The 10,635-nt window shown below is 42.1% G+C and overlaps 1 pseudogene; it reads right to left on the bottom strand.

Moving 5' to 3' along the window:
* Nucleotides 1-3,730: 3,730 nt before the first annotated feature.
* On the bottom strand, nt 3,731-4,883 carry LOC113253642 (E3 ubiquitin-protein ligase RNF138-like; annotated as a pseudogene).
* Nucleotides 4,884-10,635: the final 5,752 nt, after the last annotated feature.

A 10,635-nucleotide genomic window follows, 5' to 3' on the forward strand; every position in this document is an offset into this window, starting at 1 on the left:
GGAAGGACAGAGGCTGATGGAAAGGCAGGTGGTGTTAAGAGCATACTGTGTGAGCAGGGAGTAGGGAGTGGTTAGTTTGGGTAGTTAAAAGAGAATATATGGGGGGTGGGGAACAGCAGCAAAATAAACGCTTGCCCTCTTGCCTTAGTTTGGGACAATTCTGACAAGCCCTTCCAATTCTGAGCTCCCCGAACGCTTAGCTGGGGTCTCCATTGCAGCTACACGGCAGTGCAGTTTTTCCTATTGTCCAGTCTTGCTTCCTTCACGCCCCCATAGGTGTTGTTCCCAAGAGGACTCCCCATTAAATCTGCTGTATGCTAATCTCAGAGTCCCAGAGGCTGTTTGCAGGAACCCCAGTCTAAAAGAAGGACTAGGACTTCAGGATCACGTAGGGGCAAATGAGCCCCTAATACACATGGAAATTGACCCCCAGGTGTGGGGAAATCAGAAGGCATAATCTCTGCCCTGGGGATGTCCTTCGTTCATTGCCCCCTGGCCATCAACCCATCTGACTCTTGGTTCCTATGCTTCCATTTGTCAATTGCACCTTTGATCCCATAATTTACCTACCTCACTCCCAGAGGCATATCCCTTTCCACTACTGTTACGGTCACGGGCCATCTCTACCTTTGGTTGTGCTATAGCCGCCTGACATCCTACATTCTGTACTGGTCAGTGACTTCCTGGGCTCAAATGAACCCATTCTTGGGCTCCACCCATTTTTGTGGTCATAACACTCCTTAAAAGCTTATAATGGCTCCAAATTCCCCTTTCAGAAAAGCAGAAATCCACCAAGTGCTTTCGTATACTGAAACTCAATTCAGCTTCATTGTAAAGTAGATAAGGTTGGGTTTACCCCAAAAAACTGAGGTTCAGGGGAAATAATATTCTAATCATGAATTAGACTAACTCCAACAGTAACCACCACCTAACTGCCTAGCAAAATGCCTAGCACAAAGCAGTTGTTCAATTATTTTCTAGTGAATGAGTGAATTTCCTTATCTCTTAATTAAGTCCTCTATACTGGCAATTCAAGTTTCTATTTCACTACCCAAAGTTCAGCAGTCCTCTCTCCAAAATCCCCACTATGTTTCTAATAAAACTTTGTGTGACAGAGTTCAAAGATTGATTGAATTGCCTCCTAGTTCCAGAAATCAGTGGGTGTTCTTTGGGTCAAAAATTACTTCATTAAGACTTTTGCTATGAGCACAGTTGCAGAAGTCTGCATTTTCACCTTCTCCAGGACCTGTAAAATAACAGCAAGAAGAATGAATTAAAAAGCCCACAAACTTCATTTTTTAATATTCTTTTTAAGTAGGCTACACACCCAGTGTGGGGCTCGAACTCATGACCCTGAGATCAAAAGTCACATGTTCTACCGACTGAGCCAGCCAGGTACCCCACAAACTCCATTTTCAGTCACACTTGGAGAGAGATTTTCAGACTTCAAAATATATGTAAAGACTACTAAAAGCAGCCACTCTCAGGCAAGAACTATGGGGGAGAATGTGAAGAGAAGGACAGTCCGAGGGGCAGCAGCATAGACTTCAGACAGCCTGCAAACACATGTTTCCTGAGGGAGGGACGCACCACGAGTAGCAGGAGCCGCTGACACAAACATGCTTAACAATTCAAAGCTAGTCACTAAGAAAAATAATATCGACTGTCATCAGGATAGGATAGAAGTGTAGGAATATCATATTTTATTACCATGATCAGCTCCAAATGCTTCCTGGGCCACTCCAGAGGTATTCCAGCTAAAAGCAGAAGAAAAGAAAACCTGCCATCACTTCTACAAAACATCACACTGAATATGCTACCTCCATGCTATAAGAGGAAGAAATCAGTGGTATAAAAAGTGGGAGAGGGGGAAATTTGACAAAATACCTGACCAGTACCTTTCAAAACTGAATGTCAAGTCGAAGAAATTGTCAGAGCCAAGAGGAGCCTAAAAAGAGAAGACAACTAAACCAATTAGTTCTGGAACGGAAAAGGACATTAGCCAAAAACTAAGGAAATCTGAATAAAGTAGGGGAATTAGTTAATAATATTGTATCAATATTGGCTCATTAAATATAATACACCATGAGGGGAAATTGCATGTGGGGTGTATGGGAACTCCTTGTGCTTTCTGCATGATTTTTCATAAACTTAAAACAGTTCTAACATATAAATTATTTTTGAATTGGAAAAGAAAAGACAAAGCATCTGTAGTTGTGATGATAGTATTGAATAACTGGAAAACTCCAGGGACTCACTGGCAAAAACTATTATGAATAACAAGATAATTAAGTGAGTTAATAGGGGAAAGTGCTAATACATAAAACTCAATTATATTTATATTTACAAATAACCACTAGTTAGAAGAGGTGATGGAAAAACAGACTTGCATTTTGAAAGAGAATAGAAAAAAATCCTAATTAAGATACATATTATATATCTGAAATATATAGAAAATGGGTATAAATATATGAAAAACCCCCACTTTAAAACACTATTGCTGAACACCAAAATGATCTAGATGAAAAGGCCTCGATGCTCTTTTGCAAGAAGACTCAACGTTATAAAAACGTCAGATCTTCCTAAGTTAATTAAATCCAATGTTATTCTTCAAGACACATCAATGGTTCTCTTTAAAAGCTCCTGTGAAAATGAACAAAAAATGAACACTCTGAAAACAAGAGCAATAGGGATGTCTATATTATAAATTACTATGCATATTAAATTAATTAGTTAATTAAAATAGTATGGCAATGCACCAGAAAATGGAGTGGAACAGAATGGGAAATCTAGTATTAGATAAAAACATACATGGGAGTTTAGCATATATTGAAGATGGCATTTTAAATCAAGCAGGGGATACATTAATTTCTTAAGAAGTGAGCCAACTGGACTGTCATCTGAGGAAAAAATTAAGCTTGATTCTTACATCACACCATACATGGTTAAACCTCAAAAAGATATTTAATTGTAAAGGTTGGAATAACAGAAGTTCTTTTTTTTTTTTTAAGATTTATTTATTTATTTATTTGACAGAGGGACAACCAGCGAGAGAGGGAACACAAGCAGGGGGAGTGGGAGAGGAAGAAGCAGGCTCCCAGTGGAGCAGGGAGCCCGATGGGGGGCTCGATCCCAGGACCCTGGGATCAGGCCCTGGGCCAAAGGCAGATGCTTAATGACTGAGCCACCCAGGCGCCCCGGAACAACAGAAGTTCTAATAGGAAAAACAGGAGAATTCTTTCATAATTTTGGCATGGGCAAGGCCTTTCTCAAATTCAGAAGCCTTAAAGAAAAAAACTAATAAATTCAACCATGTGAATATAAAAATATGCATAACACAAACATCACCAAAAGAGAAATCAGAAGACAAACAACAAACTGGGGGAAATATTTATATGCAATTGAACTTTTTCTCTAATAACTAAGTGGCACATGCATGTTTATGCCATTATTCTCAGGACTATTCTGTGTGGTTGAAATATTTGATAATAAAAACTTATTTCATTACTGTGTATCCATACTATGGAATGTGATGCTATTAAAAAGAACACTTTCCAGCTAGATACCTACTATCATGCAGAAATGTCCACGATGTAGTAACATTTTGATTTTTTCAGACTGCATTACTTTTATTAATAGACACATTGTGTTACTGAAATGGTGACTTCATGTGGTTTTCCTCTTAAAGACAGTACTTGTAGGTACAAAGACCCTGAGACGTCTATAGCCTTCAGATGTTTACTTGAAAAGTTTGATATCGGCTGCCTCCTCTAGCTGAGCAGTCACAAATTCTCCATAATCCAACTGATGCCTTGGATTTAGATGACGAATGAAATTTTTACCAAAAAATTTTTAAAAGTTTTTATCCATTTATTTATTTGAGAGAGAGAGAGTGCTCATGAGCAGCGGGGAGAGGAGAGGGAGAGGGACAAGGAGATGGCTTGGTGAGCGCACAGCCCGAGGTGGGTCTCGATCCAGGACCCTGAGATCATGACCTGAGCCTAAATCAGGAGTCAGATGCTTAACCAACTGAGCCACCTGGGCACCCCAACCAATGAAATCTTTAGTAATTTGGCTAGGATCTCCCCAAGGAAGAGACACACAAACAGGACCCATCACAGGAACTATCTGGACTAGCAATTACAGTTACAGTGATCCAGTAAATGCTGTCTGGAAAAGTGTGATTCCTGACACAAGAGACACTTAAAGGGGATGCCCAGAAGAACTTGTATTCTTGGGGCACCTGGATGGCTCAGTCGGTTAAGCGTTGGACTCTTGATCTTGGCTCAGGTTTGATCTCAGGGTCGTGAGTTCAAACCCTGTCTTCCCTGCAAAGCCTGCTTAAAAAAAAAATTATTAGGGGTGCCTGGCTGACTCAGTCATTTGAGCATGCGACTCTTGATCTCAGGAGTCATGAGCCCAATGCCCATGTTGGGCATGGAGCCTACTTAAAAGAAGAGGAAGAAGAAGAAGGAGAAGAAGAAGAAGTTGTATTCTCTTGTGTTTTTGTGTTATCAGATGTAGATCTTTCACTCCTATGAATCTTGAGAGATCTGAAATTTTGGAATGATAGAGGAAACACTATAATCATCTCGATACTTCTTACAAGATTTGTAATGATGTCTCATGTGGTAGAATTTAATCTGTTTTGCACAGCATCTGCAGCTACCAGAAAACTTTCTCACGATAATTTCAAGGTCTGAGGCCCGTTCAGGACGTGCTCTTTCTCTCTTCTAGTCACACTTCCACAACAGAGGGGACAATGTATTCTGCTTTCTCTCATTGCAGTCAGGCTGGGTCCTCGTAGGTGCTTTGAGCACCTTCTGACAGGGCAGTAGAAATCAGACTGGGTGGGACGTGGCCATGGAGAGGTCCTCGGCCATGAATGGGGGGGGGGATTGGGGACATGGTGGCACTGGACTCTCTAGGAGCACTACTAACAACCTTTTATTTTATTTATTTTTATTTTTTTATTTTTTAAAAGATTTTATTTATTTATTTGACAGAGATAAAGCCAGCGAGAGAGGGAACACAAGCAGGGGGAGTGGGAGAGGAAGAAGCAGGCTCCTAGCGGAGGAGCCTGATGTGGGGCTCGATCCCACAATGCCGGGATCACGCCCTGAGCCGAAGGCAGATGCTTAACCGCTGTGCCACCCAGGTGCCCCACTAACAACCTTTTAAAAACATGGAAGGATAAACCTCAAACTTAACCCCCAAAATGTTAGTTATTAAAAATTTTTTTTCCAGATTTATCAAACTATTACTGATGTTAGCTATTTCGTAGAAGGAAGAATTATACTTTATATTTTCCAGGCTTCTTTATTTCTTTAAACACACATGGATTACTTTCATAATCTGCCAAAACAATAGAAATATTTCCATTTTAGAAAAGAAGAAAAAAAGGGATCTTCGTGATTATGGAAAGCTGACTAATGAACCACAGAAAGATAGTCCAAAAAAGGGGGCTCACAGGTGAGGTGAGCAGGTGGATGCCCATGCTGACAACACGCCGCCTACACAGATGTCGGTGCGTGAAGAAGATGCTGACGTCAGTGCGGGGACGGGCCGCCGAGTTCATGGGGTGAGATGTGCGCCAAATAGCAGTAGGAGCCTGCCGACTGTTTGCTTTGGTTTGATCACACAGGAGATAAACGGGACTGGAACCGGAGCTCAGCCAGGCGGGAAGACACCCCCATCATCCTGCACTGTACGGCCTCCTCTCCACGGTTGCCGTGGTCACAGGGATTGCTCATAACTCAGATGACATCACCATGAAAACATCACATGTAAACAAAGTGAGCCGTGGTTCAGGTGATGCATTTTGTGGTCCGGCTGGGCTCCTCTTGAGGGAATAACTGAGGAGGAGTTCGAGAGGGTTTGTACAGTGGGCGAAGAGTGAGCTTAAGCTGAGTTAATCACAGGGAAGACTTCCAATCAAGGTGCAGCAAAAGTTCACGGTTTGGGGGTCTTCCTGTCTTCTGAAACTTACTGAGATGACAGATAACAGGTATTAAATTTAAAAGATTGTTCTGTACAAAAGCCACTTTGGGAAAATAGATTGACAGTTCTTTGTAAAGTTGAATGTATACCTACTCTGTGATCCAGGGATTCTAGACCCAGGTATTTACTCAGGTGAAATGAAGACCTCAGTCTATAAAAAGACTTTTTCAAGAATGTTCATAACATCATACTTAATGGTGAAACACTGAGTGCCTTTCCCTTCATAAGATCAGGAACAAGGCAAGTACGTCTGCTCTTGCCCCTTCCATTCATATTGCATGGGAGGTTCTTGGTAGGGAAAAAGAAATAGAAATAAAGAAAAAGAAATAAAATGCATCCAGATTGGAAAGGAAGAAATAAAACTATATCTATAAAATGACATAATCTAAGGAATCTGTAAAAAAGTATTAGAACAGGTAAGTTCAGAGATTATAGGAAACAGCATCAATACACAAATATCAATTCCATTTCTGCATATTGACGATGAATAATCAAACGTGAAATCAGAAAACAATTCCACGTACAAGAACATACATAAATTTAACAAAAAAAAGTGCAAGACACATGTATTGAAAAACTAGAGAAGTCCTAAATTGATACAAGGACATTCTGTGCTCACTGATTGGATTTGGTATTTAAAAGATCTTTCAAAAATGTCAGTACTTTCAAAATTGATTTTTAGATTCAGTAAAATCCCTATCACAACCCCAGCCGGCTTTTAAAATTTTTTTGAGGGGGTAGAAATTGACAAGCTGATTTTATATAGCAATGAAGAGGATTCAAGAAGAGCTAAAACAACTTGGAAAGGAAATAAAGTTGGAGCACTCACACTTCCTGATTTCAAAATTTATTACCAAGCTTCTGTGATTAAGACAATGTGATACAGCATAAGGATAGACATATAGATCAAGGGATTAGAGTTGAGAGTCGAGAAATATAAACCATCATGTTTATGGTTCATTGATTGTTTGACATGGGTGTCAAGATAATTCAATGGGGGGAAAGAATGGTTTCTTTCAAAACCGGTGTTAGAACAACAGGATATCCACATGCAAAAGAATGAAATTGGACCACTACCGACTCCATACACAAAAAACTAAAATAGATCCCAGATCTAAACATAAGAGTTAAAGCTGTAAATTTCTTAGAAGAAAAACATAGTTATAAATCTTTATGACCTTGGGTCAGGCAAATTTATAGAGACAAAAAGTCGATCAGTGGTTACCTAGGGCTAGGAGAAGAGGGAGATGGGGAGTGAGCACTGATGGGTATGGGTTTCTTTTGGGGGTGATGAAAAGCTTCAAAATGTAGATTGTAGTGATGACTGCACAACTCCGTGAAAATACTAAATATCACTGAATCGTGCATTTTCAATGAGTAAATTTTATGGTATGTGAGTTCTATCTCAGTAAAAATATTTAATGAAAGGATGTATATAATAGCTTTATTCATAATAGCCAAACACTGGAAATAATCCAACTGTCCATTAGCAAGAGCATGGATAAACAAGCTTGGTATGTTCACGCAACGGTATGCTACTCAGTAATGTAAATCAAGGAATAAGTCATTTAAAACATTGATATGCCTCAGAAACATATGCTGAGCTAAAGAAGCTGGAACAAAAAGATACATATTGTAGGATTCTACACATATGAAGCTTTAAACCAGGCAAAACTAATGTATGGAGGAAAAAATTACAGCAACGGTTGCCTTTGAAGTATCAGCCGTGGAAGAGTAGAGAGCAATAAACTGGGGATGAAGCTTTCCTATATCGTAGTGGGTGTGGGTCACCCGGGGAGATACGTTTATCAAAATGTATTGTACTATACACTTGACAATATGCATATTTTATAGCATGCAAATTATACACCAATAAAAAATATCACAGACAAATTCTAGGATTAAGTATCTTGGAGGATCAGAACTGGGAAATGAAAGAGAAGTGGTGAGAAAAGCTGAGACCTCGTCTGCTGGGTCCTGGGAGCTGAAGCTGGCAGTAGCTGCTGGGAGTTCTGATCCTGCAGGGAAATTCTGCTCCATATGATATGCGGGGGGGGGGGGGGGGGGGTTGAAGCCAGAGGCTAGATCGGGGCAGGGCTCTCTCACCTCTGAAAGAAGAGGGAAGAGCTGCTAGTTGGCAGCTGTAGGCCTTGTAGGCTGGAGGATAAACACAGACTCACGGCTAAGATTTGAACTAAGCCCCAAGCACAGGGCTCAGGGGTCAGATCTGTGACGCCCCCACAACTGTAGCACTGGAGATTGAAACCACCAGTATAAGACCTGGTTGTAGACTGCAGCTCTAACCTGCTAACTGGAAGGAGTCATGAGTTGAATTCTCTAGAAGTAGAGCTTGGACAGCGGTTCCAGTGCAAGTGATTTACTGGAAGCTGCTCTGTGGAGAAGGGAGGAAGGATGTAGGGTAGTGAAGGGGAAGAAGGTAAGCAAGGATGTGTTCTGTATTAGGGTTCTCTAGAGAAACAGAACCAATAGGAGGTCATCTATCTATCTATCATCTATCTCTATCCATCCATCCATCCATTATCTATCTAGAGACTTTTTTTTTAAAAGATTTTATTTATTTATTTGACTGGCAGAGACATCCAGGAAGAGAGGGAACACAAGCAGGGGGAGTGGGAGAGGAAGAAGCAGGCTTCCAGCAGAGGAGCCTGATGTGGGGCTCGATCCCAGAACGCCGGGATCACGCCCTGAGCCGAAGGCAGACGCTTAATGACTGCACCACCCAGGCGCCCCTATCTAGAGACTTTTCTAAGGAATGTTCATGTGCTTATGGAGGTGGACAAGACCCAAGAACTGCAGGGTGAGTTTGCAAGCTGGAGACCAGAAAATCCGATGGTAGAGTTCTGGGCTGAAGGCCTATAGACTTGAAACCCAGGAAGAGCCAGTGTTTCAGTTTGAGTCCAAAGGCAGGAAAACAACCAATGTCCTAGTTTGAAGGCACTCAAACTCGTTGAAGGAATTTTGCCTCTTTTACTCACGGGAGCATTAGCCTTGTTCTATTCAGCTCTCCAACTGAAGGGATGAGCCACACCCACACCAGGGAGGGCAATCTGCTTTTCTCAACCTAGGGATTCAAATGTTAATCTCATCCAGACCTTCACCAGAATCATGTTTGACCAAATGTCTGGACGCTCCATGGCCTAGCCAAGTTGACACATAAAATGAACCATCACAATATCCCTGCATGGGCTCACCCCCATGGGGCCTTCTCAGGCATGAATTGTACCACAGAATTAATCCCACTTTGAGGCAAAGGGTCTGGTCTTTTTTTTTTTTTTTAAGATTTTATTTATTTATTTATTTGTGAGAGAGAGAGAGAGAGAATAAGCTGGGGGGAGGGGCAGAGGGAGAGGGAGAAGCAGACTCCCCACTAAGCAGGGAGCCCAATGTGGGGCTCGATCCCAGGATCACGACCCAAGCCAAAGGCAGACACTTAACCACCTGAGCCACCCAGGTGTCCCGGGTCTGGTCTTTTGTGTCCCCATGTCAGTGAAGCATCTTCCTAATTAAGCCCAGAGTAGTTCTCTGGGGAAGGGAGCATCAGTGCTCACAGCAGATAGAGGAGGGGCGCACCAGCAGGCAAAGGGTTCTGGGTAGGGCACCAACAACATCCTGTACAGAAGCAACCTCAAAATTCCTATATAGGGATGAAGGAGCGCAGAGAGACAGAGAGAGAGAGAGAAACAGACAGACAGAAACAAATCTTTAGGACAAACTAACAGAAAATTTCCCAGTGAAAATGAGCATGCAAATCAAGATTCCATAGTCCAAGGGAAAAAATACAATTCTCAAACAGTGAACAAGATCAATAATCAAAGTAAGAGCTCACTTGAGATGAACTCAATATAATAGAATAGTGCAGAAAATACTTTTAAATAAATATGCTGACCTATTTTTGAGGAAGTAATAACACCCACTAAAATAACAAAAGATTCTAAAACATTTACTGACACCAGGAAGGGCTGATCCTACCAGAGGTGTTAAATGAGATACACATGGGTGTCAACAGTAAACTTCCTTCTAGAACTGAACTTCATTTCTATTTTGAGACCCCAGTTCTCCCAGAGGTAAAAACATAATCTCAGTCAATTCAGTGTCTCACCTACTCCCCCTCTCCTCAGTACCGTGTGGTGTCACAGTTTTGGGAAAGGGACTCCGGTCTTCGTTATCTGTGGATGTCAGTACCTGCTGAGGTGGACCTCAGCGCGTCTGGGCCTCAAGCATCAATCCATGAAGGGACCCGCTGAGTTGACCCGCCCTTGCACCCAGGACTCTCACAGGCTGCTTATCAGATCCTTTGGCACTTCTCTTGCAACACAGGAGACACTCCTTTTTCTCCTGCTTTCTCTGTGGCCTCAGGAGGTTCAGTGAGGCTGTCTAGACCTTCGCTACTTCATACTGCTCCAGCTGGCAGGGGAGACCTTCCTACTGCTCTCCACTCCAGGTCTGGCTCCTTGGAACCCTTGGAGGCTGCCCTGGCCCGGGTATGGACGCCTATGCTCTGCTGCCTCCACCCCTGCACCGAGAGGGGGACCTCAGGGATCTTGCTTCTTCCCCAAGCTTGGCCTTGGGAATGATGGCTCAAAAAGCCCCATTTGCTGAGATAGCAAAACCTCG

The sequence above is a fragment of the Ursus arctos genome, unplaced genomic scaffold, assembly GCF_023065955.2.
Source record: "Ursus arctos isolate Adak ecotype North America unplaced genomic scaffold, UrsArc2.0 scaffold_20, whole genome shotgun sequence".
Lineage (NCBI taxonomy): Eukaryota > Metazoa > Chordata > Mammalia > Carnivora > Ursidae > Ursus > Ursus arctos.